General features: G+C 40.3%; 1 protein-coding gene across 1 annotated transcript in view; it reads right to left on the bottom strand.

Annotated features, from left to right (window-relative positions):
* The window catches only part of sema3d (sema domain, immunoglobulin domain (Ig), short basic domain, secreted, (semaphorin) 3D), a 66,473-nt gene extending 53,051 nt beyond the window's left edge, over positions 1–13,422 (bottom strand). The window contains exon 1 of the mRNA XM_068722908.1: positions 13,348–13,422. The gene's annotated coding sequence lies outside the window, so the exon portion shown is untranslated. The remainder of the gene's footprint in view (positions 1–13,347) is intronic.
* Between the last annotated feature and the right edge of the window lie 1,963 nt (positions 13,423–15,385).

The raw sequence follows: 15,385 nt of genomic DNA, 5'->3' as shown, positions 1-15,385 counted from the left end.
ATTGGCCCAGGAGGAGAAAAGAGGCAAGGGATGACGAGGCAATGAGGAACATTTATTTCATTTATTTTATATGCATTAGATCTACAGTGCTGACCAGATCTGGATCCACTTTTGTAAGGAACATCTGTTTGCATAATGGCAGTATTGTTATTAGACTGAGCCATCTGATATTGAAATCACAGTGGCATTTGTTAGTGGGGTTCCATATTCGGGTGGGGTGATACATTTGCATCAGCAAGGGTTTGGAGCTCTGTTTGACACAATGCCACAGGACGGCGGCACCTCTCGGTTCAAAACACCTGATATATTTTTGTGAGGGTTGCAAACAAGCTATACTTTGGCAACTTTAGAGAAAACATTCTGACAACTGTAACTTTGAGAGCAGCCGGCATCCGGCTGTTGACAGAGATTCATAAAGGCTGGTTTGACATCTGCTTTGCCCTGAGTCCTCCACATCCGTCCCACAGTGCACAAAACATCTCCACATTACAATAAGACACTTGTTGAATGTGACCTGCTTCCTGTCAACAAACTTTTGGCGTAATCTAGACTTCTGCAGTTTACAGACTCAATGGATAACACCAGTTGAGGGACGTGGAGATTCTCAAAGGAATGTGAATGTTAGGGAACTAAAACCCTTTAAAAAAGGTTTTTGGAAAATACGGTATCATTCTGAACAATCAAAACTTAAATGCTGATGGAAAATACATCCTGATCACTTTAACACCCTTAATATTTTTTTTGAAAGATGTCGCACCTTGACCGAAATGTATTCCATATATATTTTATTAATAGCCATAGCCATGTTCAAGATCACATTGTGCGTCCTTTATGCTGCCAGCAACATTACAGAAGTGATAGTTATACCTTGTTCCACTGCTAAAAATGTGTTATTTTTGTTAAAGGCATTGTTTTTGGGACATTAGCTTATTCTTTTTCTTGCAGAGAGTTTGATGAGAAGATCAACAACACATATAGACTGTTTATAAGATGTGGACGTGGTCACCGTGACGTCACCCATTGGTATGTAGACTGCCGTTATGAAGCCCCAAGTTTAGAATTTTGTCAGTAGTCTTGGTTTTTGGCCATCGCCATCTTGGCATTTCGCATCCTGAAGTGACTCGATAGGGTGAAGCTAAGTACAATCAAACACTGAATAAGATATTTTCAGACAACCTAAGTGTTACAGTTAACTTTCATGAACTGAAAACACACCTTGAAAGGGTTAAAGACGAAAACACGGACAACTCCCAGATCTGACAACACTGAGGAAGCAACCTGTTAATCACAAGGCAGCCATGCCCTCAAGCATACCCTGCTTTAACAAATTATTTCACTCCAAATGGGACCATAATTTACTCTATGAACATCATGCTGTATTGAAGAAGACTTGAAACTAACGATTGACACCATAAAGTCATGTTCACAATGTTTACTGAGGTAATAAATCAAGTGAAAAGTAGGGTAATAGGACTTACAGAGTCATTAGAAAGAATGCAAGTCAATGCACTTCCGAACTGGCTTCACTTTTCAGAGCCGAAGGTTGCCGCCTGATGAGACACAAGTGTGTGGATTAAATATGAATCTAGTGGTTAGCTTAGGTTAGCATAAAAACTGGAAACGGAAGGAGAGGGGAACTGCCAACTAGCAGCTCTAAAGATCACTAATTAACACGTTGTATCTTGTTTGTTGAATCCATACAAAAGTCACCCTGAAGTCAATCTCTTAATGCCATGACTGTTAGCTGTTTTAACTATGTTATTACTTTGTGTTCCATCAAAAAACACTGACGCTTAATTGCTTTGAATATTAAAGAGTAGACGATGATATAGCATTGGACATTGAGACAGTTCTGGGAAATTCTAAGCAAACTGACGTTTAGTGCCACTGGAAGCTCAGCTCCTCTGTCTTGCTTTAGAAAATTCACCAGAGCAAAAATATTGATTTGCTGGTAAGTTTTGCCCAGATGTTCAGTTTATTCTTGGCTGGATAGTGCAGGGCAGAGCAGGACCAGGACCGATCAGTAATCAAGATCAACACCAGTCTGAACCAATTTACCACCTTAGAGAACCTGGCGTGCTTCACTGCTCAACCCCGCACCTCTCTCTTTCACACTTACATTCTTTGTCTTTCTCTGTCCTTCTCCCTCCCTCCGTCTTTTTTTTATATGTAATCTCTCTGGCCCAAGTTGTCCACGGAGCAGAAAGTCATTAAGTGCTGGAGAAGCGACAGCGCAGTGATGGTTCAGCCTGAGAGAACACAGTCTACCTGAGCAGGCCTGACCATGGCTGCACACGGATTAGCTCATTACAGGTCGTACACTTACTCTCTCCGTGCAAAAGCAGAGAGGGAGTCCAAAGGGAAGCCAGGTGATGTTCTCAATGGGACCTTTTTATTTGCAAATCAGTCTGATTATTGTCTTTTCTTTTATTTGTTGCTTGTACTTCTTTGTTGAACCATCAATTGAGTGATTCATTTTATTACACAGATGTAAGCCTCCAAGTGTGCTGCTCTATGTCCCCATCACTTACGCCTAATGCACTTACACACACATGCATACACACAAACACGCAATTTTAAATACTTCAATTCAAGACAACAAACCTGGGGGTGAATATACAAAAACATGTCCATAACCCCCTCAAACTTTGCCCTGTCGAGTTTTATTGATTATAAAGAAAAGCGCCTTTGCATACTAAAGGCCAACCAACCAATGCAGTTGACGTCTGAAATTTTGTGTGATGTGTGTGTATCTGTCTGTGTGTGTATACCTCATTAGGCCCACAGCAGAGGATACTATCCGGGCCAATTACACCAAATTCTTCTTTTCTTCCATCTCCTTCCATCCCCTCTCTCTCTGCCTCCATCCTTCCCCAACCTCCCCAAACAAACACGGCCATTTGCATATTGCCTAATGGATTGCAAATCATTCGACCCCCCAAAATGAGCTTAATTGAGGTAATGCATCATATTGTCAGCTGATAAGAGGGAAAATCATTTTTGATGTCAAACATTTTGCCTTCCTTACCCATTTGTTTACACTGAGCAAAGGGTCTTTGAAGAAGAGGAGTTCCCAGTCTTGATTGGAATGTTATAATGTAGTTTGTGCTATGTCAAAGGAAATGATTTGCTTCCTTCCATATTTTGTGTATTTCTTATTCAGACTGTGTAATCTTGTGGTTCGAGTGTTTTGATATGTGGCATACATAGACACCTATGTAGCTCAAAGTGTGGGACCAGTCACTGGCCCTCGGGGGTCGTGAATACAGGTTAAGGCATGCATAGCTGTAAACCAGTTGGCAAAAACAAGTGGTGCTAATCTGCTCAAGGGAGTGTTGATAATGGAAGACTGGGAGAAGCACCATGTCACACTACAACCGCTGATGTTTGTGTGTGTGTGTGTGTGTGTGTGTGATGAGATGGCCAATGGAGACCCTGAGAGAGCAGGCAGGTTCCCATGCCCCGTATAGTCCAATAGGAGGTCTCTTCAACTTGTAAAGACACCACTTTGACAATGAGTGCACACACATAATCACACAATCATTCTCTCACACACACACACACACACACACACACACACACACACACACACACACACACACACACAATATGTGACCACACACAGACCAGTTTCAGTCAATCCAATCAGATCTCAGGCTAATTTGGCAAACACCATCCTCTCTATCTCTGCTCTCTTTTCATGCTGCTCCTGATGATTTTATCTGTCCCCAAGAGAATTCCCAGGCCTCCTCATCTGCACTGCTCAAATTGCACCACACACAAATACAATTTACACAGACATTTATCAAGCATTGAACAATAAAAGGCAGAAACCCACCAGGAATGTAGTTTGACTGAAATGCAAAGAAGTGTCTGACATAATCATCGACTAAATCTTCAACATTCAATGAAATAAAGTTCAAAGAAACTTTTTAAGATACGTTACACGTCTGGACAGCAGATTCTTTGACAGAGAAGCTGTCTAGTCTGGAATCTTATGAGGTTATCATCTGAAATGATGTAAATATTTATGAGCTGAGAGGAATGAGACACAGTCTTATCTAAAATATGAATTTCCTAATATGAGCTAATAAATATTTGACTTGTGGAGTCTATCGTGCAGATTAATAGATATTCAGGGATAAATTCTTAATGTGAAGTAGGCCATACAGTGTAGTTCCCCATTAGGACCCAAGTCATCTTTGTCATTTACTGATGACGTCGTTGCCTGACCATTTCATTTCAGACTTTTTCCATTTCTGTCAAAAAATAAAATACTGACCACTGACAGCTCTTGTGTTACACTCTTCATGTAAGAATCCACTAAGTTTATGATAAATCTGTGAAATAACGGCTTTTAAGGATTTCATAATGACCTGTTTTGGGACAGATTATTTATCTGTATTCTTGCCCAGTATTGTCTGGGATGCAGTGGCATTTCCTTGTATGAGACCTGAACGTCCATCCTTCTCCTTTCTCTGTATTTTTCTGCGATGAATTATGTGACAGACCCTCACCTTCATTTGACCATCGATCACCTTGTTACGCCACCATGGGGAGAATTTTAACAGTCTCTTTAGCGTCCTCTGGTCAGCAGAAGAATGAAGAGATGAGATAACAGAAAAAAATAAGATAATCAAGATTTTATCCCTCTGTCATTTTGAATTGTGAATCCTTCAGGGTTCAGGGTGCTTTAATCAATATTTTGATATTACTGATAGATCAAATGACTGTGTAATTCAAAAGGTGTTTCCCATAGCAATAATCTCACAGAAAATGAACACCTGACTCAGCAGTTCTTCTAAGCGTTTTGTGTCTTTCAGCTCTTTATTTTATTTTGAATGCCTGTAATTTTACTATTTTGATTATCTCTTACCACACTCATCAGCACAATTTTCAACCATAGCTGTTTTTAGAGAAAAAGCTCTGCTGAACCAACTCTATGCTACTGGCTCAGTGCAAAATGTGAGAAAGACAAAGTTAGCACCTGACATGATGGAGCATTTAGAGACAGATTTTCTTGCCTTGTTCCTTCAGCCCCCAAGTGGCCGAAATATCAGCAGGTTCAAGGTTCTATAAATTACATTTCATGCCTTTCTCACTGGCAATTGTGAAAAAATAGTAATTGGATGTCACACTTTGGTTTCTATTGGGGTACACGGTTATAAGCCAGAATCATGATTTAATACATTTACACAAATGGAGAATGCAGAAGTGACTACATAAGATAATATTTGTTGTTGTTTCTTGGGTTTTGGGAATGGTCAAGATCTCCATGCAAGTTATCAACAAAACCTGCAACATGCACACACAAAAAAAAATAACCTTTGGGACTGCCAATATGCAAAATGACAATGATCAGTAGTGCATTTTAAATTAGGTCAAAGTCATAGGTTCTCTTGAATATTCTTGTCTTTCAAAAACCAAATTTTTTACATTTACGCATTTGAGGCTGTGGTCAAAACAAGTGCACTCCAGCTTCTCCATATTTTTAAGAAGTATATTTTAACAGCCTTTTATGAGCAGAGAGGAAGGGAGAATAGGAGAGGGGGAACTGAGAAAATGTAGTCAGGAATATGAAGGAGAGAAAAGAAAGGTACCCAATCTCCTCGGGTCTAACAATAGAAACCCAGAGCCAGAGCCGAGTCGATTTGAAATCCCTCACAGGCTGCCTATAAACAGGACCACATGCTGAGAGTGATAAACCAGTGGATTTATTCATCCACCTCATCTTCACCACTGTAGCCGTCCACATGTTAGCATCCACCCAAGTGAAGGGACAAAAACCAGGGGAGAGGGAGGCTGATAAAGTAACTCTACTACTTTTAAAAAACAGGCTTCTTTTACCGTGTGTGTGTGTGTGTGTGTGTGTGTGTGTGTGTATGTGTGTGTTTTCCAGTAACACCAATCACAGTACAGACTCAAACAGAGCTGACTAAAAATAATGCACACGTTTATACATGGTAGTCACAACAGGGGGCCACACCTTGCAGCATTCATTTCAAAGTGTGTGTGTGTGTGTGTGTGTGTGTGTGTGTGTGTGTGTGTGTGTGTGTGTGTGTGTGTGTAGGGGTGTGTGTGTGTGTGTGTGTGTGTGTAAGCCAGGTTACACAAGAACACTGGACAAGAATGAGACAAGTTTGGATTGAAAGAAGCATCTTCCCTTAGCTGCCCCCGTTGTATTTAATATAATAATGATGGAGAAGTAAAGTTTAATCCTATACACAAAATTCTACCATGGCCATCCATCTTTACGTGAAGGAATTTGACATTGTCGAAAATGTTTAGCTTATTGCTTTCTGGCAGTAAGATGAGAAGAATTGATATACCTCTCACTATCTGTATGGTAACTATAAAGCTACCACCTGTGGATGGTTAGCTTAGCATCAAGATTGGAAACAAAGGGAAGCAGCTAGAAAATAATAAAAACTACCTACCGACACCTCTAAAGCACTAAATAACACATTCCATTTTGTTTGTTTAATTTATACAGAAAAGGTTCCTTTAATAATAGGCTAAAATCACAAACACACATTTTCAAAATCAAGGCACCTGGAGCTAAATTAGCATAGCATAAGGGGCGGCCGTGGCTCAATGGGTAGAGAGGGTTGTCTGGCAACTGCAATGTCGGCAGTTTGATCCTTGGCTGCTACATGTCCTGTGCCGAAGTGTCCCTGTGCAAGACACTAAACCCCTAACTGCTCTCCAGGTGCTTCTCAGCAGCCCACTGCTCCCAATAAGCTGGTGATGGGTTAAATGCAGAAGATAAATTTCGTATCTATCTTATACAAAATAGTATCTTTCTCTCGAAAATGAAAAATAGGTTAATAAGATAATAAGCCAATTTGTGTTTCTTCACGTCAACTTTTTAAATGAATGAATCGGTGAATTGAAATGAAAGTAAAATCACTTACACTCTCCACATCTATTTCAAATTAATTGAACCATTAGTCTCATGTTAATATAGCTTACTTTTTAAGTTCAAGTAAGGTTATAAACCCGCATAAGGATGATAAGAATATGTGATAAATTTAGATAAAGAAAGTGCTTGTGCAACACCTTTAGCTCTGACACAGTGGATTGAAGTCAGCCCTCAATCATGGATCAAGGTTATGCTAAAAGAGCCCCACTGTGCATAAAAGTGCATGCCGCCGTGGGGAAAGTAAATCAGTTGAATATGAGAGTATCTCCCCCTCACCCAAACCTTTTTCATGAACTCAAACTATAGCGCATGACTCATGTTTCCAAAACCGAAACATAAAATACTGTTGACATTTACTTACAGCTGGTAACAGGATTCTATAACATTTTTCTTCCTGTATATATTTTTGACATGTCTTAATAGATGAAGGATGAATATTTGGAATGTATTATGTATGTAATTCAAAATATCTATGGTACTATGTAGGGACGGGAAAGGGAAGTTTGGGGTCCCCTGCTGGAGCTGTTGCCCCCGCGACCCGATCCCGGATAAGCAGTTGAAGATGAGATGAGATGACTATGTAGGTGAAACACTGTGTGAAGATGGGGACATTTCTGTTCATTGCACCATCACACTAGAGAAAGTCTAGTAACACTGTTTCAGGCTACATGTGGACAAAAGAGTATCCTACACACTTGCATTTATGCATTCATGCATTCATGCATACCCATGCACACACAGAAATACTGATACCACTCGAAAGCAGCGTCTGTGAGAGAAAGATTATCTGTTCGGACACCACACTGTAAATGTGCATTGCTCTATAAGCATAATGCATAAGCTTGGAATACTAACAGCGTTGTTTATCTGAAACCGCAGAGTTAAGGCACTCAGAAAGTTGCTGTTGTTTTTTTACCTTGACACAGCTCAACTGTTCAGGAGAAGTTCAGGCAGTGACGATCAGGAAAGTTAAACTCTTCAGTTAAATTCTTGCTAAATTCAAAGTGTGAGACAGTGTAGGAGGGTTATTTAAGTTCAGCTCTGTCTCTCAGCTCTCTCTCTCTCTCTCTCTCTCTGTTTCATCTGGCAACAAAGCCATCCAACAGTATGCAACACTTGGCTTGGTGCTTCAGTACTTCAAACACACATTACCTATTCCCTGAACATGTGCACAGGCACAAAAGCACAAATGCAAATATACATACAGATGTGCAATAGACACACGCACACACATGCACGAGCCTCCAGAAACACACTGACTCCTGTCTAAAAGCTACACCTGTTTGGAAGTATGTCTTCCAGTGAAGCAGGAAACACATTGGTTATCTAATCCCTTCCCAAACTGTGTGGGTGGACAGCTTTCAGAAAAATGTTGTCATGTGTTTGACAGGATGAAATGGTGAGTGGTGGTCAAACGGTCAGGTCACGGTCCCCTGGAAATATTTTTTACAGCAGATCTTAAGCTAGAAAGAGACACTAAAAACACACTGCACAGATACAAGAAATACACAAACAAACGTGCATTTCAGTGAAGCCTTGACATTCCTGCAGTGTACTCACAGAGAGGAGGGGGCTGAGAAAGATATATTGTGGACAGCAAAAAGAAATTATTTTTTTGAAAAGACAAAATCAAGGCCAAACACTGGCTTTGATTTATCATGTTATCCGCAGAATAGAAAGGCGCAGAGATGTTTGTAGGACACTTGTATCATTTGATTTATTAAACTTTCCTGCTCATCAATAGAAGCACAACATGAAAGGTGTTCTTTCAAAAGCAGCATATCCTGTATTCACTAGCACTATCCAGTGAAATTCAAGTGAATATGAGAATAAATTTGGTTTCCTGTAAATGCACACTTATTTGCAGGTTTGCAGTGAGAGTTATATTTCTTTGTTGTTTGCAGGACAAAACCCTTTACTGAGAATTTAACTGTGATGCAGCTAGGTGTAGGCCTTTTGTTAACAGCTTTTATCCCACAAAACAAAACAAAAACCATTAAAATCTGTACTGTGCTAGACTTCATTATTGTAAGTGCTAACAAGCATATATTCATCCATCTATCCATCTATCTATTTGGGATGCATCCAATCAGACTTTTTCAGTCCCGATAGCCTCGCAGGCTTTGGGTATCGGCCGATACAGAGTACCAATTCGATACCAGTATTACACGGCTGTATGCCTCACTGTGTCCATGAGACTGGGGTCATCCTTTCATGTGTAAGGCAACATCAGGCTTGACTTCAAGGAGACATACCATGCTTGTTTTCAGGTTCACACTTGTATTTTCTATAAAACATTCTATATCTTTCTCCTACTGTCCATCTGAATATACCTGTATTCACCCTCTGTTTGAAATACTCCATCCGAGCGTGTTTCAATGGATTTGCGTTGCTAGACAACAGCTTGGGTCTATGTTAACTTCCTGTCCGCTAATGTCATCCACATGCACTGCAACCGGAAATTAACTCGGACACATTTACAATGTTTACGTTTAAAACTGTAAAATGGTCCAATATATTATATAGTTGTGATGTCACAACCGTATGGAAATCCTGACCAATCCTTTAAAAAGCAGTTTCTGAATATGTGCTGTGTCTATATCCATAGACACAATTTATAAGATTAAGTTACTTAAGATTTTATGCTTTATAAAAAAAAAGCATGAAAATCTCACTACTAATACTACTATTACTACTACCACTAATAATACTACTACAACTACAGCTACAACTACAACTGCTCTTACTTTACAATACGGGACCCTTAGAAACTGCTTTGTAAAACCAAAAATAACAAATAGATGTGTACATATATAAATCTACTGAATTATTTGTTAAAAAATAATTGTATCCAATATAAGATTACCCATCCATCCATCCATTTTCCTCCGCTTATCCGGGGTCGGGTTGCGGTGGCAGCAGGCCAAGCAAGCTGACGCAGACTTCCCTCTCCCCTGCAACATTTTCCAGCTCATTCTGGGGGATCCCGAGGCATTCCCAGGCCAGCTGGGAGATATAATCTCTCCAGCATGTTCTGGGTTTACCCCGGGGTCTCCTCCCAGTTGGGCGTGCACAAACAGGACCGGTGACAAAGGGCAGCCCTGGCGGAGGCCAACACCCACCGGGAACGTGTCTGACTTATTGCCGAGAATGCGGACACAGCTCCTACTGCAGTCGCACAGAGACCGGATGGCCCGTTATAATGGGTCCGGCACCCCATACTCCCGCTGCACCCCCAACAAGAACACCCGAGGGACGCGGTCGAAAGCCTTCTACAAGTCCACAAAGCACATATAGACTATGTGATGTAAACGGTCGGAGCCTCCTTTCCAGCACCCTGGCATAGGCCTTTCCCGGGAGGCTGAGTAGTGTGATACCTTGGTAATTCGAGCGCACTCTCTGGTCCCCCTGGGTCCGGAAGAACGATGCTGGGTTCCGCGCTCCTGGATTATGGATCCGGAGCTACTCCGCACATACTACCGCCTGCACCCCGATAAGCCTGGCGGTTCGCCGGGATGCTCCCGTTGAGGGGGGGGGGGGGGCACTGTGAGGATTTATGTCTACCCTGGCGTGTTTCCCTCTGTTTTCCCCGATCACCTCTCCTCATGTGGGTTGCCGTTCCCCTCACTCTGGGCTTCGGAGGTGAGAAAGAGGAAGAACAATTCGCCGCTATAGGCGCCTGGCTGCCTCAGAACTTTCTCTTTTATTTAGTTTTCTGTGTTTTGACCTGCCTGAGATAATTAAAACACCCTGTTTTGAGAAAGAACTCAGCTGTCCTGTGTCTGCATTTGGGCCCGTGTACACACCACATCATAACAAACTGTCTATATATCAATCTTTCCATCTGTCTATCCATTGATCCATCTGTTTGTCTATACATTGATCCATCTGTTTGTCTATCCATTGATCCATCTATCCATCTGTGTCCATCTATCCATCCATTCATCAATCCATCATATAGCGGTCCATCTGTCTATCCATCTATACATCTTTCCATCCATCTATCCATGCATCCATTCTTCTTTCCATCTATGTATCCATTTATCCGTGCATCTATCCATTTATCCATCTCCATCTTTGGATTTAATGCCTGCTAGTTGAATAAGGTCCATTTTCAGTCTTCAATCTAAAAATAACACACTAACACAGCAAGGGCAGGTAGATGTCCATAAATGTGTATGAAATGAGGTGATGCCATACTACAAATATGACTCATGACTGTATTTTGTGAGAATTATGAAGGCAATCTGATGTTCTGCAGCTTAAGTAATCCTGTTGCTTTACTTAGCAAAACTAAGCAATGTCGGGGTTAGGTCTTTTATCTTCCTCTGGAATAAAACATAGACACATGTGGGCGCACATGCACACTCACATGCACACACATAGAGATCCCTGAAGCACAGCAAGACATGCTATCTAGATTCCACTTTCTGAAGATCAAACTCCTTACGTCTCAAAGACGAGACAGTTCTGCTACCCTGCCCTGTACTCAGCGAGGAGGAGGAAGAAGGTGGGAGTAAAGAACGAGAGCTGGGGCAGAGGCAGGAAGAGGTGAAGGAGAGGTGGGGAAGAGAGGGAGGGAAAGACAAGGTGATGCTTTTCTGTGAGCACTCAAAATATATATATATATATATATATATATTCAAAGACAAAACGATTCTAGTCAGCCTAAAAAAAAATCAGCCTAAAAGTACAGTCAGCACTGCACATAGCAAATGTTGGCTTTATGTATTAATGCCGTTAGTTTCTGATTCCTGATATTTTAAGATTCATCAGTGCTTTACGATTTGCAATCTTCATCTTGCCTCTGTATGACAAATATTGATGCTTCATGTAGTCTATCCAGCCTGCATTTGAACATCAGTTTGCCTGTTCCCCTCAAGCTATAACAAAGCACATACGCAAATACACACACACATACACAGAAACACACACACACACAACACACACACACCCTCACATGCAGGGTGGCCTGACAGCACAATGAGATCCTCAGTGTGTAATACCATGATAGTGAACATTCACCTGAGGGATTCACAACTGAATGTTACAAAAACAGATTACTGATAACAGCTTCTTGTGATCTATTGATTAGCAATGCGTCCCCAGAAAGACACAGATGCACAAGCATGCAAACACTCACAAACACAGACAATTTAACATCATTGTAATGCAACAAAAATACCACCTGCATTGTTTATACAACACTGAAGAATCTACAGTCACGCTATAGCTCTGTGAGGCTGTACTAAAACACAATGATGCGTTTTAGGAACAGTGTGCAACATTTATGGTGATTAATTGGCAGCAATGGAATACAATATTCATAACTATGTTTTAATCAGTGTATAATCACCTGAAACTAAGAAACGTAGGGTTTTCGTTAGCTTAGAAAAATACATTATTATCTTACTAGGGAGCGGGTTCTACCACGGAGTCTGCCATGCTGCACCGCCATGTTTCTACAGCAGCCCAGAACAGACACTGGCTCTAGCGAAAACCATTCATGCTTTACGTTATCTGAAGGTAAGGATGCGTTCTGAAACCCGGTATAAAACGAGCCCCGGTTCAAAATTACCGGAGTATTGATAAGCATCTCACAATGACAATGCTAACATGCTGAGATATTGCAGCTATAAAATTGACCAGTTTCACCATTTTAGTTTAGAATGCATGCAACCACCTTCTGGTGGCACAACAGGAAAGATCAGGGAATAACCATAGTCAGTAGGTTTCATCCTCTGGGAACCATGCATGTCTGTACCGAGGTTATTATAGTTTTGCATTTTTCACTAGTTTTTATTTTTATTTCATTTTGATTTCATTTAATTTCAGTTTAGTTTTAATTAGTTTTCAAAGCGGGTTTGCTAGTTTAGATTTTATTTTTTGAAAATGCTTAGTTTGAGTTTAGTTTTTATTAGTTTCAGTATTAGTTTTAGTCTTTACTGTGGAATGCATCAAACCAAGTAAATCTGTGTTTTCTGACAAACAGCATCCGATTTACATGACTTTTACACTATGTGGTTTTCACTTGATATAGAGCAACATAATGCATGTTTGGGCGTGTTCTGTTGCGCCACACAGAGGATACAGAAAGCGGTGGAGTACAGTGACGTGCGGTGAGGTTGGTGGCTGGTGAGGCACTGACACTACATAAATCAGATTTACAAATATATGAACCCAATAGAGTAGCTTAAATCACCATTCAATTGGCAGCCTGCACATTGACTACTGGTTGTTTTTCATATTTCATATCAGCATTCTTTACACACACATAGGTAAAGTACATACTTGATTCCACCGGGAGCATTTCAGAAGCGGAGTGCTCACGGGCACCACCCGCGAAAATTGTGAGATTCCGCGATAATCTGTGTAACAACACGGATGTATAAAGAGAACAACAAACACATAAAAGGTTACTTTACCTGTCTGACGTTGAATTGCTGTTGATTTGGTCATATTTCCTTGTTTTTTGAGACATTTTTAAGCTTGGATATAGAATCTTACATGTTTGTGGTCAAATCAAAATATAAGAAGAAGAAGAGAAGTGTAGAAGAAGAGCAACGATAGAACAAGCATAAACCCGACCCGTGGGCTCTCGCACGCCCTCTTCTTTGAAGCAGAGTAGTGTTTGCCCCTCTGTGCTTTTTCACTGCAGTTTAATGTCAGATCAGCAACACTAAATATGTTCAACACAGACGTGAACATTACCTATTCTATGGAAAGAAAGGACATATAATAAAAGTGTCTACAAATATTACAGTGGTGACAAACAATGAGAAAGCAAAAGACACGCGCTCAACCCAGTTAGTGAGGGATTCACAGTCTGAGGTGAAGAACAGCTCGTCACTGCCTCACCTCACCTGTCTCCTCTCTGTTTGAACAGGACATGCGCTAATTCAGAGATTCTGATTATAAAAATGCTTGAAATCATTGAAATCATACAGAATATACATTTATATCACAGATGAGTAAAGAAATATTAATATTTATTTTATTTCAGCATTATTTGTTTTTTACTATTCTTGATGACAGGTGAGGCTCCATATATTTTTTTAATCTTGGATATGAAATGACAATAACTATGATGTCAAATTGCGAAATAGGCTATACCTTACTTTTTAACAGGTGCATTCTACTTGGGTTGGAAAATTGCTGAGACCCCAGCATGCACATTTTGAGTGTTCATACTGTTGGCTACTGATGTAGGTTAATTGAACAGAAAAACATTGTTTGTAGGCAAGCTGCATTCATTTCACAGTGGCTTCTGAGCAAAACACTGTTGGTAGTTTTTCAAGTCAATAATGACTAAATACCATTAGCCTACAGTCATTTTAGTTTGAAAAGAGAAAATAAAAGACCACATTTTCATTAAAGGCAACTCCGAGGTTGGGGAAGCTTGCTGCATACACATGACCAAACCCTGATATCGTCAGGTTATTTCCAGCCATCTGCAGCTTACTGTAGGCTATCTGCAGTATGTATGGACATAGAAAAAAGGAAATTATTAAGACAAAAAAAAAAGTATTTGTCCCACACTCAACGAGGCCTCCACTCTCCTCATCCTCCGCATCCGACTCCTCTGACTCTAAGATTTTCAAATGCACTTTTAGATTTGTGGGATTTTTCCCCCTGATAAATGCTCCACATATCTTATCATCTTCCATTGCAAGGCACTTGCTCTTATTTGCGACACATTCATATTCAAAGTAATCCTAAACAGGACTCTGTTGCTTTCGCCCAACTTTTGCCGCCGTGATTCTAGGCAAGGGGCGAGTACTAAAAGTGGTACAGCGGAAGATAGACTTAGGCTATGTATGAAATAAATTGACATCTATTAAATACATTGACAAAGACGAAAACTAAAGACATTTTCTCTATAATTCTATTTTATTTTAGTTAGTTTTATAAGACACAATACAGTTTCAGTTAGTTATCTTTTTTTATAAAGCCTCGTTTTTATTTTTATTTCAGTTAACAAAAACAATTCACACCTAGTTTTTGTTTTTTCGTTAGTTTTCGTTAACAAAAATAACCTTGGTCTGTACAAAATCTTGATGCAATCCATAACATAGTTGTTGAAATATTTCAGCCTGGAATGAAGTGGTGGATACCCAGAAATTGCCATCTCTGAAGTCACGCCCCTAGTATGGTTAAACAGCCCAATAAAAGTCAGAGAAAGACTTATGCTAAGCAAGAACAGATGGACAGACACTGAGAGAGAAAACAAACAAAGACGGACAGCTCAACAGGAAGACAGGGAAACTCACAGACTCCTTTATGCATTTGTTTCCTCTTTGCCCAGCTAAGCAGCATCCTTGTTGCTTTTTTTCTCCCATAAGAAGATTAGCTGTAAGAGGTGATGCAACACTCCCAGATTACAGTGTATATTGTCGTTTTGATGCTCTATTCATCATATCCTTAGCAGCCTTATTAGATTGGCACTCATCCCTTGAACATTTT

This window comes from Cebidichthys violaceus, unplaced genomic scaffold, assembly GCF_023349555.1.
Source record: "Cebidichthys violaceus isolate CVI_PGR_0920_01 unplaced genomic scaffold, fCebVio1.0.p SCAF_3, whole genome shotgun sequence".
Classification (NCBI taxonomy): Eukaryota; Metazoa; Chordata; class Actinopteri; order Perciformes; family Stichaeidae; genus Cebidichthys; species Cebidichthys violaceus.
This window is presented reverse-complemented; position numbering and strand designations above follow the sequence as displayed.